The 19,595-nt window shown below is 46.7% G+C and overlaps 1 protein-coding gene across 5 annotated transcripts in view; it reads left to right on the forward strand.

Annotated features, from left to right (window-relative positions):
- The window catches only part of LOC139556354 (mitochondrial peptide methionine sulfoxide reductase-like), a 108,798-nt gene that overhangs the window by 40,489 nt on the left and 48,714 nt on the right, over positions 1 to 19,595 (forward strand). Inside the window, exon 2 of one of the 5 annotated variants that reach the window (XM_071370228.1) lies at positions 3,232 to 3,314. The exons of the other annotated variants lie outside the window; for them this stretch is intronic. The gene's annotated coding sequence lies outside the window, so the exon portion shown is untranslated. The remainder of the gene's footprint in view (positions 1 to 3,231; positions 3,315 to 19,595) is intronic. 5 annotated transcript variants of the gene reach the window in all.

A 19,595-nucleotide genomic window follows, 5' to 3' on the forward strand; every position in this document is an offset into this window, starting at 1 on the left:
TGAGCTTTATCTCTCTCTCTCTCTCTCTCTCTCTCTCTCTCTCTCTCTCTCTCTCTCTCTCTCTCTCTCTCTCTCTCTCTCTCTCTCTCTCTCTCTCTCTCTCTCTCTCCCCTTTTCCCCTTCTTTCTGAGCTTTATCTCTCTCTCTCTCTCTCTCTCTCCCCTTTTCCCCTTCTTTCTGAGCTTTATCTCTCTCTCTCTCTCTCTCTCTCTCTCTCTCTCCCCTTTTCCCCTTCTTTCTGAGCTTTCTCTCGCACTTTCTCTCTACCCTTTTTCCTTTCTTTCTGAGCTTTCTCTCTCTCTCTCGCACTTTCTCTCTCCCCTTTTCCCCTTCTTTCTGAGCTTTCTCTCGCACTTTCTCTCTCCCCTTTTTTCTTTCTTTCTGAGCTTTCTCTCTCTCGCACTTTCTTTCTCTCTCTTTCTCTCTCTCTTGCACTTTCTCCCTTTCCTCAAATGTCCATGACAGGGAGTTACAGTGGGGAGAACAAGTATTTGATACACTGCCGATTTTGAAGGTTTTCCTACTTCCAAAGCATGTAGACGTCTGTAATTTTTATCATAGGTACACTTCAACTGTGAGAGACGGAATCTAAAACAAAAATCCAGAAAATCACATTGTATGATTTTTAAGTAATTAAATTGCATTTTATTGCGTGACATAAGTATTTGATCACCTACCAACCAGTAAGAATTCCGGCTCTCACAGACCTGTTAGTTTTTCTTTTAGAAGCCCTCCTGTTCTCCACTCATTACCTGTATTAACTGCACCTGTTTGAACTTGTTACGTGTATAAAAGACACCTGTACACACACTCAATCAAACAGACTCCAATCTCTCCACAATGGCCAAGACCAGAGAGCTGTGTAAGGACATCAGGGATAAAATTGTAGACCTGCACAAGGCTGGGATGGGCTACAGGACAATAGGCAAGCAGCTTGGTGAGAAGGCAACAACTGTTGGCGCAATTATTAGAAAATGGAAGATGTTCAAGATGACGGTCAATCACCCTCGGTCTGGGGCTCCATGCAAGATCTCACCTCGTGGGGCATCAATGATCATAAGGAAGGTGAGGGATCAGCCCAGAACTACACGGCAGGACCTGGTCAATGACCTGAAGAGAGCTGGGACCACAGTCTCAAAGAAAACCATTAGTAACACACTACGCTGTCATGGATTGAAATCCTGCAGCGCACGCAAGGTCCCCCTGCTCAAGCCAGCGCATGTCCAGGCCCGTCTGAAGTTTGCCAATGACCATCTGGATGATCCAGAGGAGGAATGGGAGAAGGTCATGTGGTCTGATGAGACAAAAATAGAGCTTTTTGGTCTAAACTCCACTCGCCGTGTTTGGAGGAAGAAGAAGGTTGAGTACAACCCCAAGAACACCCTCCCAACCGTGAAGCATGGAGGTGGAAACATAATTCTTTGGGGATGCTTTTCTGCAAAGGGGACAGGACGACTGCACCGTATTGAGGGGAGGATGGATGGGGCCATGTATCGCGAGATCTTGGCCAAAAACCTCCTTCCCTCAGTAAGAGCATTGAAGATGGGTCGTGGCTGGATCTTCCAGCATGACAACGACCCGAAACACACAGCCAGGGCAACTAAGGAGTGGCTCCGTAAGAAGCATCTCAAGGTCCTGGAGTGGCCTAGCCAGTCTCCAGACCTGAACCCAATAGAAAATCTTTGGAGGGAGCTGAACGTCCGTATTGCCCACCGACAGCCCCGAAACCTGAAGGATCTGGAGAAGGTATGTATGGAGGAGTGGGCCAAAATCCCTGCTGCAGTGTGTGCAAACCTGGTCAATAACTACAGGAAACGTATGATCTTTGTAATTGCAAACAAAGGTTTCTGTACCAAATATTAAGTTCTGCTTTTCTGATGTATCAAATACTTATGTCATGCAATAAAATGCAAATTAATTACTTAAAAATCATACAATGTGATTTTCTGGATTTTTGTTTTAGATTCCGTCTCTCACAGTTGAAGTGTACCTATGATAAAAATTACAGACCTCTACATGCTTTGTAAGTAGGAAAACCTGCAAAATCGGCAGTGTATCAAATACTTGTTCTCCCCACTGTATGTTTGAGTGATTAATTGTCCTTGATGCTCCAAGTTGCCATCTACCCAGTGACACTAAACTGTGGCAGCAGCTTCAAAGCCTGAACACAACGCAACCAACGACGGCGAAGAATGTGAAGTACTCTCAGTTTGAAATATTCCTTTTGTATTAGGCATCTTGCTGAATTAGCCTCCCAGTCACAGAGCCATGAAGCTGGAGAGAATATACTGTAGTGTAAGCAGCACAGGATACTCAAGTGAGCTTATTGACTATGCTAATGGCCTAACATTAAAAGCACTCCGGATGACATTGCCTGTGTGTGTTTCTCGTCTCTCCACCCCACCATTGACTGTAATGGATGGACAGAATGGCCGGGCTAGAACGGCATGTGGCCAGTCTCCCTTCTTGTGGATACTGCAAAGTGTTCTTAAGGCTCTCACACGTACTGTTTCTTTTAACCGGTCACGCCATGTTGTAATGAGAGGGAGGCAGAGGAGAGGAGGGGAAGAGGGCAGGATAGAAGAGAGGAGGAAGGGAAATGAGAAAAGAGGGGGGGAGATAGAGGAAGAGAAGAGGGAAAGGGAGGAGAGGAAGAGAAGAGGGAAAGGGAGGAGAGGAGAGAAGGATATAAACGGTAGATGTGGCCGTCACATCCCACGCTGATCCAGGAGGCTTTTGTCTCGCTGGCGGCTCGCTATGATGTTCACTGTGCCACACACACACACACACACACACACACACACACACACACACACACACACACACACACACACACACACACACACACACACACACACACACACACACACACACACACACACACACACACACACACACACACATTGCATCAATAATCACCTGAAACAATGACACACACAGCGGTACAAAAGCTGATGTTTTGATTCCTGGGTTCTCATTAAGATCAGAGTGACGCCTCTATGCTATCTATAACATGGCTGCCCACGCTCCTACATCATATCATCAGCTCTGCTCCTGTTTGGGTCAACATAGTCCCTCTCTACCTTTCTTTTGTCTGACCCTCCATACTTTTTGTCTGACCCTCTCTTTCTCTCTAATTTTGCTTTCTTCCCACTATCTCTCCCCCCTCTCTCTCTGTCTCCCCCTTTCTCTCACCCTACAATCTGTTCGTGATTGCGGTGAGGTGGGTAGCTCCAGCAGGCAGACATCGTTCAGCTGTGTCTCCTGAGTCATCGTCAGGACAGGCCGGGTGTAATGGTGTGGAACCGGCCAAGGTGAATGGTTATTACTTATTGACTTCCTGATTGCTGGGTGGGGATGCACAGTCTTTTATGGCCCTATGGAAGACTGAGCAGAGCAGCCTGACCATCAGAGAAGATGCATCACTCTGTAAAGACGCATCGCCGGCAGAGCTTTACAAGCATTTCGCTGCACCCGCTATAACATCTACTAAACTGTGTACGCGACCAGTAAATATAAAATTTGATTTGAATGTGTTCCAGACAATGTTTGGATTGGTTGGGTGATGGTTATCGTTTAGTAAGGATTTGTTTTGTGATGTTTTGTTGTTTTTATGTCATATCGAAGGCTTGGAATATAAAATGTAATTGCATACTTACATTGTAGCCTAATAAATGGTTTACAGTATATGAGAGACTTGACTGTTCCCACTGTTTCCAACGGAATACCCACAATTTACGATGAGGTCCTCTATATCAGGGCTCCAGACTAATATTTTCCCGTAGTGGCACTGGCGCTGCTAACTTTTCTGTTGGTGCTACCAGCCCGCGATTTGGTCGCACCCTAAACGATGGTGGTGTCACGCAATAGAAAACATACGTAATCATAGTATATAGTCGTTACTATTACATTATAAATAAGTCTAATAGACTACTAAAATGGTATTCAACAAATACGTGGTTTCATCTAACATATCCAAGTAGGAATGCATTCTTTTTTTGATGAGCAACATAATCCAGTGTTGTCATGAATGTGATGTTGACATTTAGGCTAATGTTATATTTTACTGTCAAATGTTTTTGTTAAAAGTAGATGAATATCCCTACATCTTTATGTGCACTAATATCGTAGGCTAGCACAAGAGCTGGATTGTGAACTCTAAATATAATACCAGCTGCTAGTAGCAATGTAATTATCCAACAGTTAATTTAATGTCCTACATTTTTTTTTGCAGTTTAGACCTATTATGCTATCGCAATGGCCAATGCGCATTTCGCATGGGCTGCTCCATATCTCAAAATGGTTAATGCTATCCGGGGTCCTTGGGACGTCCCTAACCCTAACCTTAACCCTTACCTAATCCCGTTTAGACTTTCCCATATCAAATAGCTCACTTGTAAAATTGTAGCTATTGAGCTCAAGATTGAGATTATACCTACAGAAAGCTGAGACCCTCCCCCTTTTTTCCACAGGGGCAGCCATAGTTGCATCCAAAGCTGTGTTTGCATTTTGGAATGTTTTGAAATCGGAAGCATTTTCTCTCCCAGAGCACATGGGGGAGAGAGGACGGTGGCTGGCTCATTATAGCAGCAGGCCACAGGGAAACAGGCACAGGGGCTGGGGAAAAAAACTTTTATTACAGGAATCATGAAGATAATATACTTTACTGTTTGACCAAATCATGGTTTTAGCTGCCCAAAAAATAGAGTGAGGTTACAATGTAGAATGTGCAGATCGCACCGATGGACAAATTATAAATGTAATTCGAACAGCCAAGTCAAATGGTTGGAAAATGCGACTAAATGGTCGCAGTCTAGAGCCCTACTCTCTATATAAGGTACAAGACAACATTTAAACAATTAGGCGTTGGAGTATAAAGTCATACAGCCGTTGTGGCTAGCTTCTGTCTTTTCTCTATGCTGTAAAAGTGCCAGCGTGTTCAAGGTCTTGTCCCTACAAGCCTGTAAGTACTTTAATCAAGGAGCCCTGGGCCAGCCAGGCAGCCACAGACACAAACGCAGCCCGTTGAATATTGTTTATGCCTGTCCCTTTCTGATGAGGTTAAGCTGTCTCTCCACAAAGCAGTGTAGAGACAAATGCACTAGGCCACCTATTCACCCAGCATCTCCCTTTGGCCGGGAACAAAAGGCCCAGCAGTGTGGCGTGCAAATTGAATGGCTCTCTCCCTTGTTGTTCCAGTGAGACTGCAGCAGATAATGTGGCTCTGAGGACAGCTAATTTCCCCCACGTCTCTGGCTCCTTTCAGAGAAACCATCCTTCCTGAGCCTGGGCCCATTGACGAGCTCTGCCTCTCTGCTCCTGGGGCTGTGGGGGCTTTGTCCACCCCCCTCCCCCCACCGTCCTCCTCTCCTTCCAGCACCCCCCACACACCGCCACCATCTTTTGTTGGTCTATAGTGCATTTGCTTCCTGGGTCTCCCCTCCTCTTCCTCTCCCTGACAAACTGGGTCTCTTTAATGGTTCTCCCAAATGCATCGATCGGGGCTAGGGGCCCTCAGAGACCAGGTAGGGCATGGCCCTAGGGAAGAGGAAAGGATGGAAGGGGGGGGGGGGCAGGTGGACGGACGGCAGTGACATGTTTAACCTCTGACTCTCTCTGGTTCTCTGAGTCACGCCTGCAGCTCATCCATAATGGCGACCTGCACGTGTCGCTCACAAAAGCTGTCAGTCACACTTCCCCCTCCCGTTTCCCCTCCCTTACTGTTGACGTTCAGAACAAGGGCAGGTGACCGCTGCGGCGGGCCGCTGATAAACGAGGTGTCACTCACACACACAAAGAGAGGGAGGGAGCGGCCAACGGTCAGCCCATCTGCAGGGAGGAGAGGAGATGCTAATCAATTCATTGAAACATTGTTTGAGACGCTGCTAGGATGGACACTATGACAGCCATAACTCGCACCGTTTGAAGGATTACCAAGTCATTATGCAACGCTTAGACTACTCCGTGGCCATTGTTTCTTCCGGAACTTCAAAGTGTGCACTTACTTTGACTTTGCTTATTGCACACATTGTAGGCATACATCTATATAATGTAGAGTCTATAAAATGATATTCAGATCATATTGAAACATAATTGCTGAAGAACTATTGCATACAGGAAAAAATCACGAGGGATGTATTCTTATTCTCTGAAATGTAGACCCAAGAGGGCATTATTCAATCTGTAGTTCTAGTTAATAATGTGTTGTTCTGAGGTTTTATCAGCAAAATTAAATAATTATGTGATCCTCAGAATTGGAATAGGCTAAGCCATCTTCATTTAGTATATTGGGCTTGTTGAGACAAGCAGCCATCTTCCTGTTATTTCCTCTGGGTAGGTAGAGTTACTGTATGAACACTTTCAAAGCAGGATACTTTGGTACCTAGGTACTTACTTCTTTAGATGACTTCCCAGAACCCCACTAAGGCGAGCCGGTGCCTGGCCAGCTGGCGGGCAGGTCAAGGTGATCAGAGGTACCCAGTGGGGAGGATATGAGGAACGGAGATCCACACTTTCATACTGAGGGAGAGGACAGAGAGGACGGAGAGGATGGAGAGGACAGAGAGGATGGAGAGGACAGAGAGGACGGAGAGGATGGAGAGGACAGAGAGGATGGAGAGGACGGAGAGGACGGAGAGGCGAGCAAGTCAGCACAGCGGCCATTTGAACTGACTTTCAGCCTTGGAAAAGATTCTGCAGAGTCATTAGAGGAATGCTGATTAGACTCCTGCTGGCTTTTTAAATTGGATTCACAGGGAGGGAGACTCTCTTGGTCTGTATTGGGGTGGACTGGGCCCCTCGGGAGATGTGGGGGAAAGGGGGGCCGGTGGCAGGGCCAGGGTCTGGCCACAGTAGCAGGGGGGGCACCAGGACTCTGGATCAGCATCTCTAACCGTCTCATTACCTACAGTTGAAGTCGGAAGTTTACATACACTTAGGTTGGAGTCATTAAAACTAGTTTTTCAACCACTCCACAAATTTATTTTTAACAAACTATAGTTTTGGCAAGTCGGTAGGACATCTACTTTGTGCATGACACAAGTAATTCTTCCAACAATTGTTTACAGACAGATTATTTCACTTATAATTCACTATATCACAATTCCAGTGGGTCAGAAGTTTACATACACTAAGTTGACTGTGCCTTTAAACAGCTTGGAAGCTTCTGATAGGCTAATTGACATCATTTGAGTCAATTGGAGGTGTACCTGTGGATGTATTTCAAGGCCTACCTTCAAACTCCGTGCCGCTTTGCTTGACATCATAGGAAAATCAAAAGAAATCAGCTAAGACCTCAGAAAAAAATGTGTAGACCTCCACAAGTCTGGTTCATCCATTGAAGCAATTTCACAAACACCTGAAGGTACCACGTTCATCTGTACAAACAATAGTACGCAAGTATTAACACCATGGGACCACACAGCCGTCATAACGCTCAGGAAGGAGACACATTCTGTCTCCTAGAGATGAATGTACTTTGGTGCGAAAAGTGCAAATCAATCCCAGAACAACAGCAAAGGACCTTGTGAAGATGCTGGAGGAAACAGGTACAGTAAAATAGCCACAGTAAAACGAGTCCTATATCAACATAACCTGAAAGGCCGCTCAGCAAGGATGAAGCCACTGCTCCAAAACCGCCATAAAAAAAAGCCAGACTACGGTTTGCAACTGCACATGGGGACAAAGATCGTACTTTTTGGAGAAATGTCCTCTGGTCTGATGAAACAAAAATAGAACTGTTTGGCCATAATGACCATTGTTATGTTCGGAGGAAAAAGGGGGAGGCTTGCAAGCCGAAGAACACCATCCCAACCGTGAGGCACAGGGGTGGCAGCATCGTGTTGTGGGGGTGCTTTGATGCAGGAGGGACTGGTGCACTTCACAAAAGAGATGGCATCATGAGGAGGGAAAATTATGTGGATATATTGAAGCAACATCTCAAGACATCAGTCAGGAAGTTAAAGGTTGGTTGCAAATGGGTCTTCCAAATGGACAATGACCCCAAGCATACTTCCACATGTGTGGCAAAATGGCTTAAGGACAACAAAGTCAAGGTATTGGAGTGGCCATTACAAAGCCCTGACCTCAATCCTACAGAAAATGTGTGGGCAGAACTGAAAAAGTGTGTGCAAGCAAGGATGCCTACAAACCTGACCCAGTTACACCAGCACTGTCAGGAAGAATGGGCCAAAATTCACCCAAATTCACCCTATTGTGGGAAGCTTGTGGAAGGCTACCCAAAATGTTTGACCCAAGTTAAACAATTTAAAGGCAATGCTACCAAATACTAATTGAGTGTATGTAACTTCTGACCCACTGGGAATGTGATGAAAGAAATGAAAGCTGAAATAAATAATTCTCTCTACTATTATTCTGACATTTCACATTCTTAAAATAAAGTGGTGATCGTAACTGACCTAAAACAGGGAATTGTTTCTGGAATTAAATGTCAGGAAATGTGAAAAAGCTTAGTTTAAATGTATTTGGGTAAGGTGTATGTAAACTTCCGACTTAAACTGTATCTTTAAACGCCTTCTAATATACCCAAAGCTAATGGCGTCAAGTCTATTGTTTCACTTATTTTCTGCAGTAGGTGGATTTGTGATGTTAGCTGCTTTTCAATGTGCTAGTTTCCAGGTCTTATTGTGGGTGTAGCGTTCTTCCTCTGGCGCGATCATGGTGTCGGGATTTAAGCATAGTGCATCATTTACAGCACTTTTCTGATTCAGCATCATGTACATGTTGAATATCAATCCATTCTTAGATGTTTTTCTTTGCCCAGATCTGATCTAATCTGTGTTGTTTCAACACTCCTAACAACAACGCTGTCTGTCATTGGTTTAAGCCCATTTTGCCACCAAACTCATTTAGTCTAGCGGGACCAATAGGCAGTGTGTTAAGCCTTCTTGCTCACCCCAGAAGAAGTGTTGAGAAACTAATTTGCTGTTAGACACGCTTATAATCACCCTGCACTTCTGTTATAGCGATGTGGCAGAATTAGAGTGTGAGTGAATGTTTCAAGTTCAAGGGGGATGATAAGGGGAATTTTAATTTAGTGAGCATGTTGTTTTTCTTAATTGATTTGAGTGTGAGGGAGTAAAGGGAGTAATGTTCCCCCTGCAGAGTCTGCCACCACCATTATCAACAGTTAGTCACAGTGGAAGATGTGCATGGAGCCACACTGATATAGGGCCAATGATGGCTCCTGTGGCTCTTTAATGATAATGGCACTGTGAGTGTGTGTGTGTGTGTGCATGTGTGAGCACAAGCATCCTGTGTTATATAGTGTATGTACAGTATAGTGTATGTTTAGTATTTGTCTACATATGTCTCCCTGTGTGTGTGTGTGTGTGTGTGTGTGTGTGTGTGTGTGTGTGTGTGTGTGTGTGTGTGTGTGTGTGTGTGTGTGTGTGTGTGTGTGTGTGTGTGTGTGTGTGTGTGTGTGTGTGTGTGTGTGTGTGTGTGTGTGTGTGTGTGTGTGCGCGTAATCGATTGTCTGGTAATAATAGTCATTCATCCTCCTAAAGTCCCAGACAGACACCATTGCTGGTGCAAATGAACCAACTCACCCTGATGGCTGCAGCCAGAGCTAAATCCCCTCATCTCCCCTCATCTCCCTTCCTCATCTTCCCTCCTCAGCTCCCCTACTCATCTCCCGTCCTCATCTCCCCTACTCATCTCCCCTCCTCATCTCCCTTACTCATCTCCACTCCTAATCTCTCTTACTCATCTCCCTTACTCATCTCCACTCCTCATCTCCCCTCCTCATCTCCACTCCTCATCTCTCTTACTCATCTCCCTTACTCATCTCCCCTCCTCATCTCCCTTACTCATCTCCACTCCTCATCTCCACTCCTCATCTCCACTCCTCATCTCCCCTCCTCATCTCCCTTACTCATCTCCCTTACTCATCTCCCTTACTCATCTCCCTTAGTCATCTCCCCTCCTCATCTCCCTTACTCATCTCCCCTCATCTCCACTCCTCTCCCTTACTCATCTCCCCTCCTCATCTCCCTTACTCATCTCCACTCCTCATCTCCCCTCCTCATCTCCTCTCCTCATCTCCCTTACTCATCTCCCCATCTCATCTCCCTTACTCATCTCCCCTCCTCATCTCCCCTCCTCATCTCCACTCCTCATCTCTCTTACTCATCTCCCCTCCTCATCTCCCTTACTCATCTCCACTCCTCATCTCCCCTCCTCATCTCCCTTACTCATCTCCCCTCCTCATCTCCCTTACTCATCTCCACTCCTCATCTCTCTTACTCACTTCCCTTCCTCAGCTTCCCTACTCATCTCCCTTACTCATCTCCACTCCTCATCTCCTCTCCTCATCTCCACTCCTCATCTCTCTTACTCATCTCCCTTACTCATCTCCACTCCTCATCTCCCCTCCTCATCTCCACTCCCCATCTCTCTTACTCATCTCCCTTACTCATCGCCCCTCCTCATCTCCCTTACTCATCTCCACTCCTCATCTCCCCTCCTCATCTCCCCTCCTCATCTCCACTCCTCATCTCCCCTCCTCATCTCCCCTCCTCATCTCCCTTACTCATCTCCACTCCTCATCTCCCTTACTCATCTCCACTCCTCATCTCCACTCCTCATATCCCTTACCCATCTCCACTCCTCATCTCCCTTACTCATCTCCACTCCTCATCTCCCTTACTCATCTCCACTCCTCATCTCCCCTCCTCATCTCCCCTCCTCATCTCTCTTACTCATCTCCCTTACTCATCTCCCCTCATCATCTCCCTTACTCATCTCCACTCCTCATCTCCCCTCCTCATCTCCCCTCCTCATCTCCCTTACTCATCTCCCTTACTCATCTCCCTTAGTCATCTCCCCTCCTCATCTCCCTTACTCATCTCCCCTCATCTCCACTCCTCTCCCTTACTCATATCCCCTCCTCATCTCCCCTACTCATCCCCACTCCTCATCTCCCTTCCTCATCTCCCTTCCTCATCTCCCCTCCTCATCTCCCCTCCTCATCTCCCCTCCTCATCTCCACTCCTCATCTCTCTTACTCATCTCCCCTCATCTCCCTTACTCATCTCCACTCCTCATCTCCCCTCCTCATCTCCCTTACTCATCTCCCCTCCTCATCTCCCTTACTCATCTCCACCTCTCATCTCCCCTCCTCATCTCCCTTACTCATCTCCACCTCTCATCTCCCCTCCTCATCTCTCTTACTCATCTCCACTCCTCATCTCTCTTACTCACTTCCCTTCCTCAGCTTCCCTACTCATCTCCACTCCTCATCTCCCTTACTCATCTCCACTCCTCATCTCCCCTCCTCATCTCCCTTACTCATCTCCCCTCCTCATCTCCCTTACTCATCTCCACTCCTCATCTCCCCTCCTCATCTCCCTTACTCATCTCCACTCCTCATCTCCCTTACTCATCTCCACTCCTCATCTCCCCTCCTCATCTCCCTTACTCATCTCCACTCCTCATCTCCCCTCCTCATCTCCACTCCTCATCTCCCTTACTCATCTCCCCTCCACATCTCCCTTACTCATCTCCACTCCTCATCTCCCCTCCTCATCTCCCTTACTCATCTCCACTCCTCATCTCCACTCCTCATCTCCCTTACTCATCTCCACTCCTCATCTCCACTCCTCATCTCCACTACTCATCTCCCCTCCTAATCTCCCTTACTCATCTCCACTCCTCATCTCCCTTACTCATCTCCACTCCTCATCTCCACTCCTCATATCCCTTACCCATCTCCACTCCTCATCTCCCTTACTCATCTCCACTCCTCATCTCCCTTACTCATCTTCACTCCTCATCTCCCCTCCTCAGCTCAGCTCGCCACCTCAGAACGCCTGCTAGGCTGCCCTCCCAGTCAACCTCACAGGGATTTGTTTGGGTGGGGGGCTGGCTTTTCAAAAATGTCCCTCTTAATCCTGTACAATGAATGAAGCTCTTAGAGACGAGCCAGTAGCCAGTGACATCTGCTGTGTGGATCTTCTCTGGGTGTCATGCTAGATACAACCTAAGCCGCAGAGCAGACCCTCTTTCTCCCCTTCTCTGCTGGGTTCATTCTGGAGCCTCATGTTGCTTTTTGCCAAGGTTACCCTTTTTACTCTTTCTAATCACTATGGCAGACACAGCCCATATACTTCCATTCCCTGGCATGAAGGCAGCCTTTAGAATAAACATGAGTCTGAAGTTTTGTGCTCTGACTGTGTTCTGCAGTGTGGGTGACTGTTCAAAGGCCTGTGTCATCACAAGTTGGAAAGTATTGGAACAAGTTGGAAAGTATTGGAGTTTCAAGGAATCTCGACACACTAATTGAGTCATAATCATTTGGTGCAAAACATCTAGGCTGTATGAGTCTTTATGATTCACAAGTAACCACCCCTCACTTTTATGTTTTAATGAGAAAAGTACGAGTATGCCTTTACATGCTAATGTTTGGTCTGACTGTAGTTTGTAGTTATGTGTGTGGAGGGGTAGAAGATTCTGCTCTCTGGTTCACACACACCGCCCACTCTTATTCACACAGGGGGAGAGATCAAGAGCCTCATCTGCCTCTCACACATCCAGGTGCAATCAAAGGGATGCATCCATCACCTCACATTCTCTCTCTCTCTCTCTCTCTCTCTCCAGATTTTGGGCTGATGTGAGATGAGTCATAACACTCCAAATAACCTGAGCTGCTGTCGGTCCCAAATAGAACCCCCCCAGATGTTTGGGGAGGGGCTGATGATGTCAACATGGTGTGTGATTATCAGAACTCTGTAAGTCTCACTGTTCCTCACCTGGCAGAAACAGGCCAGTGACAGAAGGCAACAGGGCAGTGTGTGGTGAACATCAGGAACAACAGGCTGGAGATAAAGCAGTCATCACAGTCCTGCCTGCCTGCCAGTCATCGTCAGGCCTCTCCTCAGCTCCTCAGCGTATCAAGGCCTATTAGTCTCGCTTGGCACTACTTCCCCACTGTCAATGTTTCTCACTCTCAGTCAGACCGCATCCTGACTCTTTTTTTCATGTGGTTCACCACGCTCTCTTTCTTTCTCTCTCTATTTTTCTCTCCCCACCACCAGATCAGATCATTGCTATTATGGATAACAATAACAATGTTGGCAATAATGCCACCAATGAAACAGATAGTGTGATGACGGCGATCATTGTGATCTATGGGAGAGGGCCTGCAGCTGGATAGAGATCACAGAAGGAGAGAGGGAGAGGAATCGGAGAGTGAGAGAGAGAGAGAGAGAGATGGAGGGAGGGACAGAAGAGAAAGAGGCAGACAGAAGGGGAGGGAGACGGAGAAAGGGGGGATTGATGTTGTTGCCTTAATTGCTGCTCAGATGAGGCAGTGTGTTCTTTCTCCCACCAGGGCTGTTATTAGAGCGGGGGAGGGGGCTGCTCCAATCAGAGAGAGCCAGGCATGAGCCGCACTGTCTCATTTATCAATGTCAGACCAGGCCGGTGAAGGCAGAGTCTGGGGGAGGGGGGCCGAGCCAGAGAACCACTGCCCAGGTCCCAGAGCATGTCTGCTGGCTGCAGGAGCACCACTCCCAGGGTTGCCCTACTAATCTGTACTGTAACGTGGTGGGTATCTGTGGGGGAACTTGGTGGGGATGTGAACCAGAGATAGCATATCGCTTCACACACACTCCACTGTGCTGCACCCCCATCCAGACACTCTCGCTCACACATACACACACACACACACACACACACACACACACACACACACACACACACACACACACACACACACACACACACACACACACACACACACACACACACACACACACACACACACACACACACACACACACACACACACTCCCAATCGCCAGTCGTAGAGCCCCTCTGCCAGAAAGCTCCTTTGAATGAACGAGAGACAAAGCTGTGTGTTGCAGGCCTTTCTTCCTGTTCTGATCCCCTGCTTCTTACTTCCACTGAGTCATCTTTGAAGTTGCTCTGCTTAAGCCTCTGCCATGCCCTCTCATGGCATCGTTTCTCCCTCCGACTTGACGGAATGATTTCTGTCCTGCCTTTTCTTAAGCTGCAGAGTTAAACTGGCACAAGTTCATCCTCAGATCATCATACCCATCAAAGCACTTTTCAAAGGGAATGGCTATTGACCAAATGCCTGGTTCTGTATGGTGGTTGTAGACTGTAGAGGACTGGAGTCTCTTGGCTCGTGCTCAAAGTCTTCTGGGCTGTTGGACCACATGGTCTTCCTCCATCAAAGCCACTGCAGAGTAATCAATGATGACTCTCTTTTGGCCCTGCTGAGTTAAGCCTGTGTGCTAGAGTTTGGGCCTGGGTTGGGTTCCTCTTAATAGCCAGCACAGTGAGGCAAGAGGCTGACGGAGCACATTATAAACCCAATCAGTTCTCTGTCTGTGGAGAAGAATTACAGAGAATCAACTGACTCTGAGGGAAACTAATCAGTCATCAGAGCTTCAGATACCAGGGCCACTTTTGGTCCTTTGTCTCGTCTTCTGATGTACTGAATAAGTGACGTACTTTGCAGAAGGATGTGATGAGCTATACTCAGTCAAAAGTTTGAGCGTTGTGACGTAGGTTATCCTTAGTATTTTCTCCTACCAGTCTGTGGCCGTTGGGGACAATACATACAAGTACAGCTGCGATCTCAGAATGAAGTAACCCACTGAGCACATATGTCATTTCAACGTCTAGTTTTGATTTACATTTGGTTGAGTTGTCAACTAACGTGAATTCAACGTGAAATCAACAACACATTTCACCATGTCATTGGATTTAGGTGAAAGTTGGGTGAAAAAAAGACTAAATTCCCTTACGTTGATGACTTTTAAAAATCCAATCAGCTTTCCACGTTGGTTCAACGTCATCACATGTATATATATTTTTTGTTGTTGTTGAAATTACGTGGAAACGACATTTATTCAGCCAGCTCAATGGCTGGTTGATTGAAATACATACAGCTTCTTTGGTTAATGAGCAAATGAGTGTCATGGAGCCTGGAGGATCCCCTGGAAGGAGAGATTAAACCGCACAAGCCTGAGTTATTGGCGTACTGGTAGTAGTGGCGGGAAAGCTAGCACGTTTTGCTGCTGGCCTATAAATCAAATCAAATCCAATTTTATTTGTCACATACACATGGTTAGCAGATGTTAGTGCGAGTGTAACGAAATGCTTGTGCTTCTAGTTCCGATCATGCAGTAATATCTAACAAGTAATCTAACCTAACAATTTCACAACAACTACCTTATACACAAAAGTGTAAAGGAATGAATAAGAATATGTACATAAAAATGTATGAATGAGTGATGGCCGAATGACATAGGCAAGATGCAGTAGATGGTATAGAGTACAGTATATACATATGAGATGAGTAATGTAGGATATGTAAACATTATATAAAGTGGCATTGTTTAAAGTGGCTAGTGATACATTTATTACATAAATGTTCCATTATTAAAGTGGCTAGAGTTGAGTCAGTATGTTGGCAGCAGCCACTCAATGTTAGTGATGGCTGTTTAACAGTCTGATGGCCTTGAGATAGAAGCTGTTTTTCAGTCTCTCGGTCCCTGCTTTGATGCACCTGTACTGACCTCGCCTTCTGGATGATAGCGGGGTGAACAGGCAGTGGCTCGGGTGGTTGTTGTCCTTGAGGGCAGGTAGTTTGATGCGTTGTGCAGACCTCACTACCCTCTGGAGAGCCTTACGGTTATGGGCGGAGCAGTTGCCGTACCAGGCGGTGATACAGCCCGACAGGATGCTCTCGATTGTGCATCTGTAAAAATGTGTGAGTGTTTTTGGTGACAAGCCGAATTTCTTCAGCTTCCTGAGGTTGAAGAGGCGCTGCTGCGCCTTCTTCACAACGCTGTCTGTGTGGGTGGACCATTTCAGTTTGTCCGTGATGTGTACGCCGAGGAACTTAAAACTTTCCACCCTCTCCACAACTGTCCCGTCAATGTGGATAGGGGGCTGCTCCCTCTGCTGTTTCCTGAAGTCCACGATCATCTCCTTTGTTTTGTTGACATTGAGTGTGAGGTTATTTTCCTGACACCACACTCAGAGTGCCCTCACCTCCTCCCTGTAGGCTGTCTCGTCGCTGTTGGTAATCAAGCCTATCACTGTAGTGTCGTCTGCAAACGTGATGATTGAGTTGGAGGCGTACATGGCCACACAGTCGTGGGTGAAAAGGGAGTACAGGAGAGGGCTGAGAACGCACCCTTGTGGGGCCCCAGTGTTGAGGATCAGCGGGGTGGAGATGTTGTTACCTACCCTCACCACCTGGGGGCGGCCCGTCAGGAAGTCCAGGACTCAGTTGCACAGGGCGGGGTCGAGACCCAGGGTCTCGAGCTTAATGATGAGTTTGGAGGGTACTATGGTGTTAAATGCTGAGCTGTAGTCGATGAACAGCATTCTTACATAGGTATTCCTCTTGTCCAGATGGGTTAGGGCAGTGTGCAGTGTGATTGCGATTGCGTCGTCTGTGAACCTATTGGAGCGGTAAACAAATTTGAGTGGGTCTAGGGTGTCAGGTAGGGTGGAGGTGATATGGTCTTTGACTAGTCTCTCAAAGCACTTCATGATGATGGAAGTGATAAGGGGTGGTAGTCATTTAGCTCAGTTACCTTAGCCTTCTTGGGAACAGGAACAATGGTGGCCCTCTTGAAGCATGTGGGAACAGCAGACTGGTATAAGGATTGATTGAAAATGTACTTAAACACACCAGCCAGCTGGTCTGCGCATGCTCTGAGGATGCGGCTGGGGATGCCGTCTGGGCCTGCAGCCTTGCGAGGGTTAACACGTTTAAATGTTTTACTCACGTTGGCTGCAGTGAAGGAGAGCCCGCAGGTTTTGGTAGCGGGCCGTGTCAGTGGCACTGTATTGTCCTCAAAGCGAGCAAAGAAGTTGTTTAGTCTGTCTGGCATCGTGGTCCGCGACGTGGCTGTTTTTTCTTTTGAAGTCCGTGATTGACTGTAGACCCTGCCACATACAACGACAGTAGTAGTGGCGGGTAAGATAGCACGTTCTGCTGCTGGCCTATACAACGACAGTAGTAGTGGCGGGAAAGCTAGCACGTTCTGCTGCTGGCCTATACAACGACAATAGTAGTGGCGGGAAAGCTAGCACGTTCTGCTGTTGGCCTATACAACGACAGTAGTAGTGGCGGGAAAGCTAGCACGTTCTGCTGCTGGCCTATACAATGACAGTAGCTCCAGCAGAGAAGATGGCAGATACATTAAAATGAGGAGCAGGTGCACCAAGCAAACTGGGGCTTGGAAGCGGTCCGAGGATGGGACGGGACGGGGGCACAGCGTTCCTCAAATTAAACGACCAGGGATAGGGTCTACCTCCTGTAGGACAATAGCCTCCTCTCCTTTCAACGGTCATTTGGACCCAATCTATAAAACAGAGATTTAATTTAGTGCTCACTTCACTGTGACTGTTACCTATTTCTAGAGATCAGCTCCCATGAGTCTCACTAAAGTAGACTCTCTGGACTCCAGTCAAAGAGCCCTGAGGGGGATTGTTCTCACTGGCCACATTTAGACCAGAGAGGTCGAGAGGGATGAGAGGGGACTGTGAAGGGATGATGTTATGGATGAGTTCACCTCCCAGACTCCAACAGCTAGACAGAGAGAATATCTACCCAGCCGTTCAACCCAAGGTCTTTTACTCCCCTGGTCAGGATAGGACAGAAGATACGGTACATCCGTCTACTGTAGGCCATCGCTCCTCAGTAGAGGACACACACACACACACACACACACACACACACACACACACACACACACACACACACACACACACACACACACACACACACACACACACACACACACACACACACACACACACACACACACACACACACACACACACACACACATGACAGTGCCTCTCTCTCCCTTCACCACTAAACTGAATCTGAATAATATGGATGGATCTCAGAGGACCTGACACTGTGACTCTCTCTAAACGATGAATCATCTGTGTGCATTAACAATAGCAGTCCAGATCAACCCTCGCTCCCCCCATAAACATATGGAGATAACTCACACATGTCTGCGCACATATTTTTGCAGCTAATTCTCAAGGCTAATAGGCTGCCAAATGAGCAGCCCTGCCCGGATACAGGGGGTCTGGCCCGGTCTGAGTGGCTGGAAGTAGAGCAGCACTAACTCGTGGAGTGAGTGTGTGGTGGGGACAGTGGGCGCAGGCGGGCAGAGAGCCTGGCGGGCAGAGAGGATAGCGGGCAGAGGGAGAGTGCAAATGCCACCTTGGATAAGGTCTGCTCCATGATTACCCTCATTATTCAGACAGTTTTTGGGGGAGCTGGGAAAGAAGCTCCAGGCAGGCTAGTTAGTCATATCTTACCCTCTTGGAGAGATGGGAGGGAGGAGAGGAACCGCTTACTAGGCAGGGTATAGGAGAGGGGAGGGTTGGAAAAAGCCAAATTCAGCTTCCCCTGTCAGAGTCATACTGAAGATCCTCTCTCACTGCAGCTGAATTTACATAGCCACACACATGCTGAAGTAGGGCTTCGTGCTGTTTTATTATTCATGTGAGTTTACCTAGGAAGGGCTTTCTAATGGCGTTGACTGCTCTTCCCTGGCAAATAAAACATCATTACAGAGCAGCATAAATACTCTTCCTTTTCTTCTTCTGTTGACGTAGGTACAATCAAGCTTTTGTTGAAGAGAGAGACATTATACTTGTGAAAATGAAAATATGATGTTGTATGATGTTATTCAAAAGATATATTTTCTCATGGGGTTAGTTCAAAAACACATGCTTTGTCATATTCAAGCCTCATTCTCTCCTCCTGGTTCTTCGGTGTGTGTGTGTGCGTGTGTGCGTGCCTGCGTGCGTGCCTGCCTGCGTGCGTGCGTGCGTGCTCACTAGTGATGTAAATGTTAATGCTGCATTAAACAATTCTTTCACACAACAACAAGTGTAATATGTGTGATGGAGGCAAAAGCGTGCCCATACAGAAAATGTCAATTCAATTAATCAACAAACAATTTCATTGTAATTCTTGCAGAGATAGATAGGGAGAAATTAAAGAATGTGCTATCAAAGCCGTGGCATAGACTAATTACTGTATGTAAAAAATAAAAAAAATTGTGTGGTGTGTCAAGGAAAATATAAACGGGAATATTAATGAAAGTGCTCGAAAACATTTTGTCCGTGGTGCTTATTTTCTCTTTTATTTTAGAGAACGCAATTTGTCTTTCCTCTCATTGTGTCCCCTGCCATTTAGAGTGCTAAAGACTGGCTTTAGTTTATCACGCTCGGCTGAAGGACGCGTACAAGTCAAAATGCATTAGGCAGAGCACTTCTGAGAGGATTGAAGCAATACACACAGTCAGCTAGTCCGTCTTATATTCACTTCTTTCCTTCATTTCTGGGGCAGCTTTTCTGAATCTGTAAAAGAAAGGGGCAGACAATATACAGTGGCAAGAAAAAGTATGTGAACCCTTTGGAATCACCTGGATTTCTGCATAAATTGGTCATCAATTTTGATCTGATCTTCATCTAGGTCACAACAATAGACAAACACAGTCTGCTTAAACTAATAACACACAAACAATTATACGTTTTCATGTCTCTGAACACACCGT

The sequence above is a fragment of the Salvelinus alpinus genome, chromosome 27 (genome assembly GCF_045679555.1).
Source record: "Salvelinus alpinus chromosome 27, SLU_Salpinus.1, whole genome shotgun sequence".
In the NCBI taxonomy this organism is placed as follows: domain Eukaryota; kingdom Metazoa; phylum Chordata; class Actinopteri; order Salmoniformes; family Salmonidae; genus Salvelinus; species Salvelinus alpinus.